Source organism: Hydra vulgaris, chromosome 13 (genome assembly GCF_038396675.1).
Source record: "Hydra vulgaris chromosome 13, alternate assembly HydraT2T_AEP".
NCBI lineage: Eukaryota > Metazoa > Cnidaria > Hydrozoa > Anthoathecata > Hydridae > Hydra > Hydra vulgaris.
In genome coordinates, this window is record NC_088932.1 from 37923648 (window position 1) to 37935000 (window position 11353).

An 11353-nucleotide genomic window follows, 5' to 3' on the forward strand; every position below is an offset into this window, starting at 1 on the left:
GATGTTGTCCGAAAGTTTTTTCGATATTTTGTTGACAAAAAGTAAAAATTAAAATGCAAGACCGGAATTTTTTTTTTTTAATAATGATAGACTGCCTGCCCTAACCAAACCCTCAGTCGATGTAGCAGCACTCCCTTGCGGGTCAGGCTATTTGTCAGTCGATGTAGCAGCACTCCCTTGCGAGTCAGGCTATTTGTCAGTCGATGTAGCAGCACTCCCTTGCGAGTCAGGCTATTTGTCAGTCGATGTAGCAGCACTCCCTTGCGAGTCAGGCTATAAGATAGTCGATGTAGCAACACTCCGCGCATGATTTTCAGTAAAAAAAATAAAAATAAAAACATTTTCTTAAAAAAAATAAAAATAAAAACATTTTATTAAAAAAAATTAAATAAAAACATTGTTTATATTGTTAAAAACATTCACAATGTTTTTAAAACATTCTGGTCAATTAAATTTGCGTTTTTGTGGTTTTTTTAAAAAACGATTAATTTGTAATTAAATTAATGGTTTTTACTTTCGTCCAACACGGAAATGTTGGACGAAAGTTAAAAGTAATTAAAAGTGACGTATATGTTGGCGTAAGAATCACTTTTTTCCTTCCGCTCTTCCCAAAGCCAACAAACTATAGATCTATATATATATATATATATATATATATATATATATAATGCTAAAAACTATTTAAATTACTTATTAAATTAGGGATTACGCTATAAAAAGAAAAAAAAATTTTCATAAGATTTTATTTATCAAATTAATTAACAACATCAAAGCTGCAATTGTCAGTCATTATTGGCTCAGTGTGATTAGAGACTGATCGACTTCTACGACCTCCATCCCAGTCTTGAGAAGTTGCAAGACAGCATCCGATTCGTTTATTATTTTATTATTAGGATCCGATTTTATTATTATTATTATTATTTTTATACTTATTATCAATTTTGTTAAATTTCTTCTATAAAACAAAATTGGATTGTGCAATAAAAAAGAAGATAAATATGGTTAAAAAGAATCTATACCAACTTTAAAAGTTTATTAGGTTTTTTTAAATTCTTCTTTCAATGTTAGGCATATACATATAGATATTATATGCAACTCTCTCTGGTACGCCACTGTAAACAATGCAGATAATCTCTTATTATACATAGCATGTATCTCAAAGCCATAGCCTAAAACATTGTAGTAGCATGCAGTTGTATGCAGTGTATGCATACTACTGCAGATATTAATTTTGCCTTGTGTACCAAATCCTTTTTCTTAAATATTACATTGCAGTGGTATGCAGTAGTATGCAGTGTTGATGAACATATATGTTCATCAACACTGCTTACCAGTCAAATATTTAAGACAAAAAGATTTGGTGCACAAGGCAAAATTAAATAATAATAGTATCTACAAGAAAATTTAAGTTAATTGCATATTCAGTATATTATGCAATATACAAGTCAAGTTGCGTATACAACTTGACTAACTGCAACTTGCATATCACATTTACCTGTAATTATAACTAGCATTAACTTGCCCTTTTCTTACAATAATACTGCACACTACTAAAATTTATTATTTAAGAGTGATGTTTGGTAAACATAGGAAAATTATAGCATAAAATGCATCACATCATTATGTATGTCTATCATATATACTGTCTACAAATAATTTATTAAATTACTTAAAATCTAACTAAAAATAAGGAGAGAATAAGAAATTTGAAAGTATACATTACACACCAAAGACTCACTGACAGTTTTTTCCGCTATCATAATTTCTATATTTTCTAAGTGTGTGTCACTTAATACAGGCAAAATATTATGTCATTGCGTTTGGAGTATAGTTGATGCTGGTAACATGGTTTGGTCAACAGTAGGTTCTCTAAAACTTTGCAGCTTATTCTCAATGTTGAAAAACACAGTTCATATTAAGACCCGCAGTAACTAAAAAGAATAATTCTTATTTATTTATTCATTTATTATATTTTAATGTTATTAAATTGTACTATTTTGCAAGCACCTACACCTTATTTTATAGTTAACTTTTAAAACTTAAATTAAAGAAAATTTTAAAAGTTCAAAAAAGTGAGAAGTTGCCTTCTCAAAAGAGTTAGGGTTAATTGATTTTAAAGAAATAACTTAATTATACAACCCCAATAAGAAATCAAATCTTACCCGCAAATCTCTTTATGAAAACATCAAAATGCGTCGTTTTGCTTCATTAACTGCAAAATCTACTTGCGATTCTATTAATGAAAATACACTTATATAAAAAAACATCTTTAACAAAAAAGAAAAAAGAAAGAAAGTGGATCATGTTTAAATGAACTGCATGGCTCTCTTGCAGTTATTTTAAATATGATTAAGAACATAAGACATGGTTAAGATTTTGGACACCTAAGGACTTATCAGAATCTTGTATTCCAGCCTGCTGACAAGCAGCATTTGTCGTCCCTATTTTTAAAATATTCATATAACTTGCAATCCTCCTAATTATCAGTTAATTGTTATTTTGCAATATTATCTGTTAATCGTCAACTGTTGGTTCTTCCATTACATTTAAATCTAATAGTGGTTTCTTGCAGCCTTGTTGAAAGTTGAGATTTTGAGAAAAAAAATAGGCTTACCAAATCTTGTTGGAACTTCTTTTTTTTCACCAGCTGGTAGATCGAACCTGTGATGTGTTTTAGAAATAAGAACTGGATCATCTACTGAAAGTGATTTAGATTTTTTTTTGATTTTTCTAAAACTACAAATTTCCGCAGACACATCAGAAATATCACTATCACTTCCTGCCTCAAGAAATGTTTTTCTTTTTTTTGTAAAATGGTCTGTTTCCAAAACACTGTCCCCTGTTTCTACATTGGATGTGTAAAGAAGTTTTTCTGCAAGCTCATTGGCAGTCTTCAAGTTGTCTACAAATAAGTAAATATAAAATAAATAACATCAAAGCTTATGTTTGTGCACTGTAATAGTCAAATATAACTGTAACAATAATCATTACAAAGTATGTATTATTTACTAAAACGATACCATCACCTGTACTTGAAAGTATCTTTATGGAATACTTAGGCCAATTGAATTCAGATTTAGCACGTTTCAATAAAATGTGTAATTCTAGATAAACTTGTGTATTTAGGTGGCCAATAGCACAAATCACTTCCAATTAGCCAGCAAGATGGTATAACTTCCATTGAACCTGACCCTCTGTTATCATTTTCATCTTTGAATGCAACAATAACAAACTTTTTGCTGTTGTAATTTTCTTTGTCCATGTTTATGTAGCTTTTAGACTAGCTTTAAAAAAATTAGTTAAACTTAATTGAAAAAATTGAAAAAAGTTGAAAATAAGAAATAGTTAAACAAAATTAGATTTTAGATTAGAAAATAAATGACATGAATAAAATAATTCTATTATAAACAAGAATATATATAACTGCTTTAAATTGAAAAAGTAGATAATAAATCATAAATAAAAAACAAATAAATTTAACAAAAAGACACTAATTCATATAAATATTTAGAATACAAAGGATAACAAAGTAATGTTATAACGACCAGTTGTGTGCCCATGAAGTAGTGGAAAAACTACAAAGTAATTATCTCTTGGTATAAACATGCACTTTTTTAAAATATTAGTTGCTGGAAAAACAAAAAACTAAGCTGACAAATTTGTGACACGGTACACTTGAAATAGTGAAGATTTACAAAGATAGGAATAAAAACTTTTTTGTTTGGAAAATTTACGACATATAATAACATAATCATAGCTAGTGTCAATTATGTTATCAATAACAATAACTTTTCCATCTGTAAGTAGTGCACAATTGTTGCAGTTATCTAAACAAAATGTAAAACCTACATAACAAATTTGCATATACTGTGTGCCTTGATTACCTGTTGGTCCGTTGAAATGTTGTTTTGACAGTTTTGGCTGTTGAGAACTAGGCCTGCAAAACACAAATGGCTTTTCACCAAGTTCAGATAAATGCCTGCATATTTGTCTTAAAGGGAGTTTGCCAGTTCTAATCATTTTTTTCAACATGCCAAAGCATTTTCAAAAGGAAAAGCACTGTATTCATCTAGTGTGCCAAATCGTCGAACATCGTCACAAACATGGATGAGACTATGTATAGTGTATATAACTGCAGTATCACCATATAATTCAGACATCTTGTCAACAAACTCTTTTAAAAGATTTTCTTATATTCTTATAAAAGATATATATATATATATATATATATATATATATATATATATATATATATATATATATATATATATATATCTATATATATATACATATAAATATACATATATATACATATATATACATATATATATATATATATACATATATATATATACATATACATATATATATACATATACATATATATATATATATATATATATATATATATATATATATATATATATATATATATATATATATATATATATATATATACATATATATATATATATATTTAGAAACAAAAATTATAAACTATATTAATATATATATCGTAAATTGTTATAGTTGATTATTTTCAATGAATATTTTGTTTATGTCTATAAATAGATGTCTAATAAAACAACGTGAACCTTAACTTAAGTTTACCTTAAACCGATAATATATTATCGGTTTTATCACAGAGCATCGCGAAGGAGCATTTAACCAGGAAGTTCTCGCCTCCTTCCTTACCAATTTTGCTTATTGAGCTGGGTTTTAAACCACAAACCTCTTAATTCTAAACTGAAACTCTAACCACTGCGACACAGCTGCTTTAGTTTAAATATCTACATTAAATATATATATATATATATATATATATATATATATATATATATATATATATATATATATATATATATATATATATATAGGGTGTATACTTAATTTCTGACCCCCTATATCTCGGTTTAAGAATACGGTATTTCAACACATACCATTTTATTACTGTCATATCAATTTAATTAGACAAAGAATATATGTTAATAGTCAGTAATCAGTATTTTGTCCATTTCTTTCTATGCATTGGGTAATTCTCCTTGGCAGGCTTTCTACTAGGCGAAAACACTCTTCTTGCGTAATAGCAGCCCACTCCTGTTCAACACGTCTGATCAACTGTTCATGATTACGAGGTCAAGGATTGTGTAAAACACTGTCCTGGAGTCTTGACCAAATATGTTCGATGACATTTAAGTCGGGCGAGTTGGCAGGCCAGTCGGTCCACACTGCTGGAAAGTCTCTGTTGATCACATTCATTGTTGCTCTTGCTGTGTGGCAAGTTGCTCCATCTTGCATCAGAATAACTTTATTTCTCACAGGAAAGATGGTCTTATCATCAGCTGCACGTTTGTACACAGGTAGAATAATATCACGGTAATATTTTCCATCAACAGTTTTATTTTGCTCAACAACAACCAGATCAGTTTTGCCATATCGAGAAATGCCGCCGGCTATCATAATCTTGAGACCGAATTTCGGACGTCGAACATAAGGTATTGACTCTGGTGTTGCTCTACGTACTCTTTGATTTTGACGGTTTGGAGCCGGATATAATTCAATTGGACTCTCATCAGTCCACAATACGTGAGCTCATTTCACTTTACCATCCAGGGAGTCATCTGTGAATCCCTCTTCTTGCAAACGAGTACAAAAATTTACGCGATCAGTGATGTTTTTCTGCGACAACATGGGTTTCACTTTCTGTGTATAGGCATGCTTTCCCCATGTGGTCTTGCGCAAGTATTTACTGATAGCACTGTGTGAAATTGTTTTTCCTCTTTCTTTGTAACTGTCTGAAAAATTCAGTTTCTTAGCTACAATTCTCGTTCCAACTCCGACTTTGTCTTTGACCCACTTTCTGACCTTGTCCTTGGTTCTTTTGTGAAAACTTTGTTGGCTTTCCAGTTCACTGAGCATCTGTGATGTCACCCTCTTGTTTTCTTGCCCACTTCCTTACAGTATTTCGAGAAACTTTACACTGTCTAGTGATTTCTTTAATGCTTAATCCTTGACTACATAAAACTTGAATTCGGTGACGAAGTAACTGTTCATCAGAACTCATTTTCAGAGTAAATTGCTAAAAAACACATGTTATATAATACATGTTAGTAACATATACATATAATACATATAAATACACACAGAGTAATTAATGCAAATCATAAACAGACACCAAGATCACTGATATAAATAAGGCAAATAAAAATAATGCTGATTATTTCTTGTAGCCAAAATGCTAAACATTAAAAAAGTGTAAACTTAATTTCTGACCCCGGTTTCGAAGAGTAGCAATACGTCATAAACAGTGAAGAAAAAATGTGTTATTAATTGGCAAACTAAGATCACATATTAAGGAGTAATAAGGACAATTTACTTAAAAATCGTGCTAAAACTATAGTCATAATGCCAAAGGCCGTGGAAGACAAGGAGAATGAAAATATCATTTTTATTTATGTTGACAAAATGGCTCCCATAAACATTTTCTGAGGTCATATCCTATCTGAAGTGAACGTTTTACGTGCAGAAAGTATAGTTACACCAAAATACATACTATAGTATTTTTCGGGCTAAAGTAGCATTTAAGAGAGCAACTCAAAATCTTGTGTTTGTAACATGTGGGGGGTCAGAAAATAAGTATACACCCTGTGCAGAAAGTATAGTTACACCAAAATACATACTATAGTATTTTTCGGGCTAAAGTAGCATTTAAGAGAGCAACTCAAAATCTTGTGTTTGTAACATGTGGGGGGTCAGAAAATAAGTATACACCCTGTGCAGAAAGTATAGTTACACCAAAATACATACTATAGTATTTTTCGGGCTAAAGTAGCATTTAAGAGAGCAACTCAAAATCTTGTGTTTGTAACATGTGGGGGGTCAGAAAATAAGTATACACCCTGTATATATATATATATATATATATATATATATATATATTTAAACAGTTTTAAAATGTATTCTACAAAATAGAGTGCTCAATGTTCTTAAAAAAACAGACCAATTATAAAGTTGGTTAGTGATTAGTGATTTAAACATAACAATTGTCCAATGAGTGGAAGTTGTTTATCAAAAAATGTGGTATATAAATGTGTTGTTTCCTCTAAGAATGTACCTGATGAACATTATATTGGCATAACAGAGGGCGAATGGAAAAAACGTTTTGCCAATCATAAGCAATCCTTTACAAATAAAAAGCATTCAAAGAACACCATGCTGTCAAAATATATATGGGAATTAAAAGATAAAAATGTTGATGATTTTATACTGAATTGGTCCATTCTTAAAACAGCACCTGCATATAATAATATTTCCAAAAAATTCATACTATGCCTACAAGAAAAATTTAAAATAATTACACACGCAAGCCAAGAATTTTTATTAAACAAAAAACCGGAATTGATTTCTAAATGCAGACACGAAAATAAGTTTCTCCTAAAAAACTATAGAAATAAGTGAGCTCAAATAATTGTTACATTAAAATCCCCCTTTTTAAAAAATATTAGAAAAAACAAAATAAAAGTAATCAATTCTATAGAGTTCCTTTTATTTGTGCATATTCCACAAATTCAAAGCATATTCAACAATACAAGGACTTCAATAGATAACAGACGCGTTTTAAAGCTTAGAAATTTTTTTGCTGAAACTTTCTTTATTTTTGTTGTTATTTTTATTATTATTAAAAACTTTTTTTTCTATTTTCTTGGTATCGTTCAAATTCTTGTTATGGATATAAATTGTATCGAAAAATTATTCTCTGAAATGCTTGAAAAGCAAAAAATCGGCATCCTAAATGAAACTAGAAAACTATTAAAAGAGCACGGAAAAATATTTGCTTCAATAACAGCTGCAAACATGACAATTATTACTGAACGACTTGATAAGAATGATAAGGGGTCGTCCATAAAGTACGAACGCTCATAGGGGGAGGGGGGAGTCTTCAAAAAGCGTACGAAAGCGTATGGGAGGGGGGGGGGGGGAGAGGGTTCAATTTAAAAGTACGTACTTCGATTTTCTAATTTATCACAATTAACCAGCTAATCAATAGAAAAGTTACATTCTGACTAAAGATTCTAGTTTGCCAACATAAAAAGATGTATGGTATATGAAGTAGAGGGTATAGTTTTCCTCTATGCATACACATGTATGGGCGCCCTCAGAATTTTTTGATGTTCCAGATAGGACACTTTCACACATCGTGCAAACTCATAACTTAAGTTTGTTTATACCTATGCCAAATGAGGAGGCCTCGCAAAATATCGGGATGGCGGAGGCCTGTGAACAAAAAGCCTTAAAACGCTTACCCTCCCGACCCCCAAAATGAGAGGGGTGTAAATTTTGCATGGTTATTACTTTTGGATTTGGAAAAAATTTGGATGGCCTCCGCCATCCAAATTTTTTGCAAGGCCACCTCATTTGGCATATTAACAAACTTAAGTTTGCACGTTGTGTGAAAGTGTTCTATCATCAAAAATCAAAACATCAAAAAATCCTGAGGGGGCCCATGCACACATGCCCGCCCTTATATACTGGCCCTGAGTAAGACCTGAGGGCCGTGGTTGATGGGACGGAGTCGCCCCAAAAAAAACGTGTCAATGGCGTCTCAAAGACCGCTAGGTTTTGCTAAAATAAAAAGCTTCTTAAAATAGCAAAAGGGCACAAAATTTGCTGTTGCTCCCTCCCACTGGGTTTTACCCTTTGTTTTCAATATTACTGATCTCACCTTAGACTCGTTTTTTACTTACTAAAGAGGGGTGCCTGAAAAAAACGTCCACCTTAAGTATAGTTTATTTACATTTGATTCGTTAAAAAAACAAATAAAGTTTTCCTAGATTTCACCGAGAATCAAACCTGGATCTTTGTCGACTATTGCCACCGCACAAACCTTTCGCCCAAATACACAGTTACAATTGTAAATTTTAAATTTATTTAAATTATTATTTGCATTTATACTTAAAGACGTTTTTAAAATGCGTAAGCAAAGAGCTTTGGGGTAGTATAAAGTATCTTAGGTACCCTCCGTCTTTTTTTTTTTTAATTAAACTTTTTAATTAAGAAAAAAAAAAAAAGGAGGGATGGGGGGGGTATATTTGAGGGGGGGGGGTATTTGAGAAACGTACGTACTTTTAAGGGGGGTGGGGATATAAAAGTACGCATGGCAACAGGGGGGAGGGGGGGTCAAATTTCAAAATTTTTGGCGTACGTACTTTATGGACGACCCCTAACGGTAATATTGATAAGTCAAATAAAATAATTACCATTATAAACGAGCTTGAATCAACAAATAAATCCGTGACGTTGTTGGTAACTGAATTCAGTGAAATGCAGAACTTTATTCACGCAAACAATGATATTATCTCGGGTAAATTAGAACAACTGAAGAAAAAAACAAAAGAAATTAATAACAAGATAAAAGATAATAGTGAGATCACAAAAATAAAAAGTAAACTTAGGGAAATAGAAGACTGCTCAAGAAGAAAAAACTTGAGAATTGACGAATTAAAAGAAAGTGAAAACGAAAATTGGAATGAGACTGAATTAAAAGTCCAAAAACTCTTCGAAGATTTTCTTGGATTGAAAAATATAAAAATTAAACAGGCCCATAGGACTGGGATTAGAGACTCGAAAAAGATTAGAACAGTTGTTTTAAAACTTCTAAATTATAATGATAAAGTTGCTATTTTAAAAAACGTCCAAAATTAAAAGGAAAAAAAGTTTACGTTAATGAAGATTACTGCGCAGAAACAATACTAATAAGAAAAGATCTAAAAGAGCGAATGAAAAAGGAACGAGAGCTTGGCAAGTTTGCAATAATATCTTACGATAAACTAATCATTCGTGAGTGAATTCGAAAGGAAAAATTTAAAAATTTTTTATTCATATTTGTTATCTTAAATTCATATTTTTAAAATGGAAACTAATTGATTATTTAGAAATAATTTTGATAATAGCGCATTTAATAATATTGACATAAATAATCTTGAACCTTTCCTATTAAACAAATATATACCGTTAAAAAATCAATCAGATAAAGATATTAAATTTTATAATGATGAGGAGGGATTAATAAACATTAGTCCTTATTACTATAGTTCAGATATCTCAAGTATTACTGCTGACATAAATTCAACTGCTTTATCTATCCTACACCTTAATATAAGGAGCCTCCAAAAAAATTTTGAGAAATTTAAACAATTTTTATTTAGTGTCAAAATTAACTTTCAAATTATATGTCTAACCGAAACATGGTGCCGCGATAAGGAAGTTAAAAACAATTCTAATTTTCAGCTTAATAACTATAAAGTTTTTCATCAAATTAGAGACTCTGAAAAAACAGGTGGAGGATTGTTGTTCCAACCATAATAAACCTACTCGAATTACAAAAAATACTGCTATTTTAATTGATCAAATTATAATTAATAATTTCAGAAACTTAAAAATAAAAACTGGAATATTTATTACAGACATATCTGCTCATTTTCCGGTTTTTATATCAGCACAAATATCGTTAAATCAGCCTTCTAAAAAAGTAAAAACTAAAAAACGAGTAATTAAGGACTCTTCTCTTGTGACATTTATTACGTGACATAAATTAGCCTTTTATCGACAACAAACTGGGAATCTGTTTTAAAAACAAAAAATGTTAATGGAGCTTATGATAAATTTTATCATATATTTGAATGTCACTACAGTAAAGCATTCCCAATAACAACTATTTTTATCAAAACAAAAACTCTACAAAATCCCTGATTACACCAGGAATCATAAAATCTTCGAAAAAAAAGCAACGGTTGTATGAGCAGTTCATTAAAATAAGAACTTTTAAAAATGAAACAAACTATAAAAACTATAATCGTCTTTTTGTGACGATTGTAAAGCGCTCAAAAAAGTTTTACTATAGAAGCCAATTACTTAAATACAAAAATGATATACAAAAAACTTGGAGCATAATAAAAGAGGTTATAGTTAAAAAAGATATGATTATTAGTCGTTTACCAAAAAAAACTAATTATAAATGACTGTGAAATTATTAACGACGCAATAATTGCTAATTCGTTTAACCATGCATTTGGTAGCACAGGTCCAAGTTCATCAAAAATAGCACAGGTCCAAGCATCAAAAATAAATAAAAGTAAAACTTGCTTCAAATCATACCTAAACTCTAATAATAATACAATGGACAATAATATGGTAATAGAAACAGAATTGCTTGATGCCATACACTTACTTAAACCAAATAAAGATAATTGAGTTGATGATGTAAGCATTAATACAGTAATTAAATCAATGCCTTATTTAAAAATTCCGCTTTTGCATATATATATATACGCTCTCTTTAAACCAAGGAATCTTT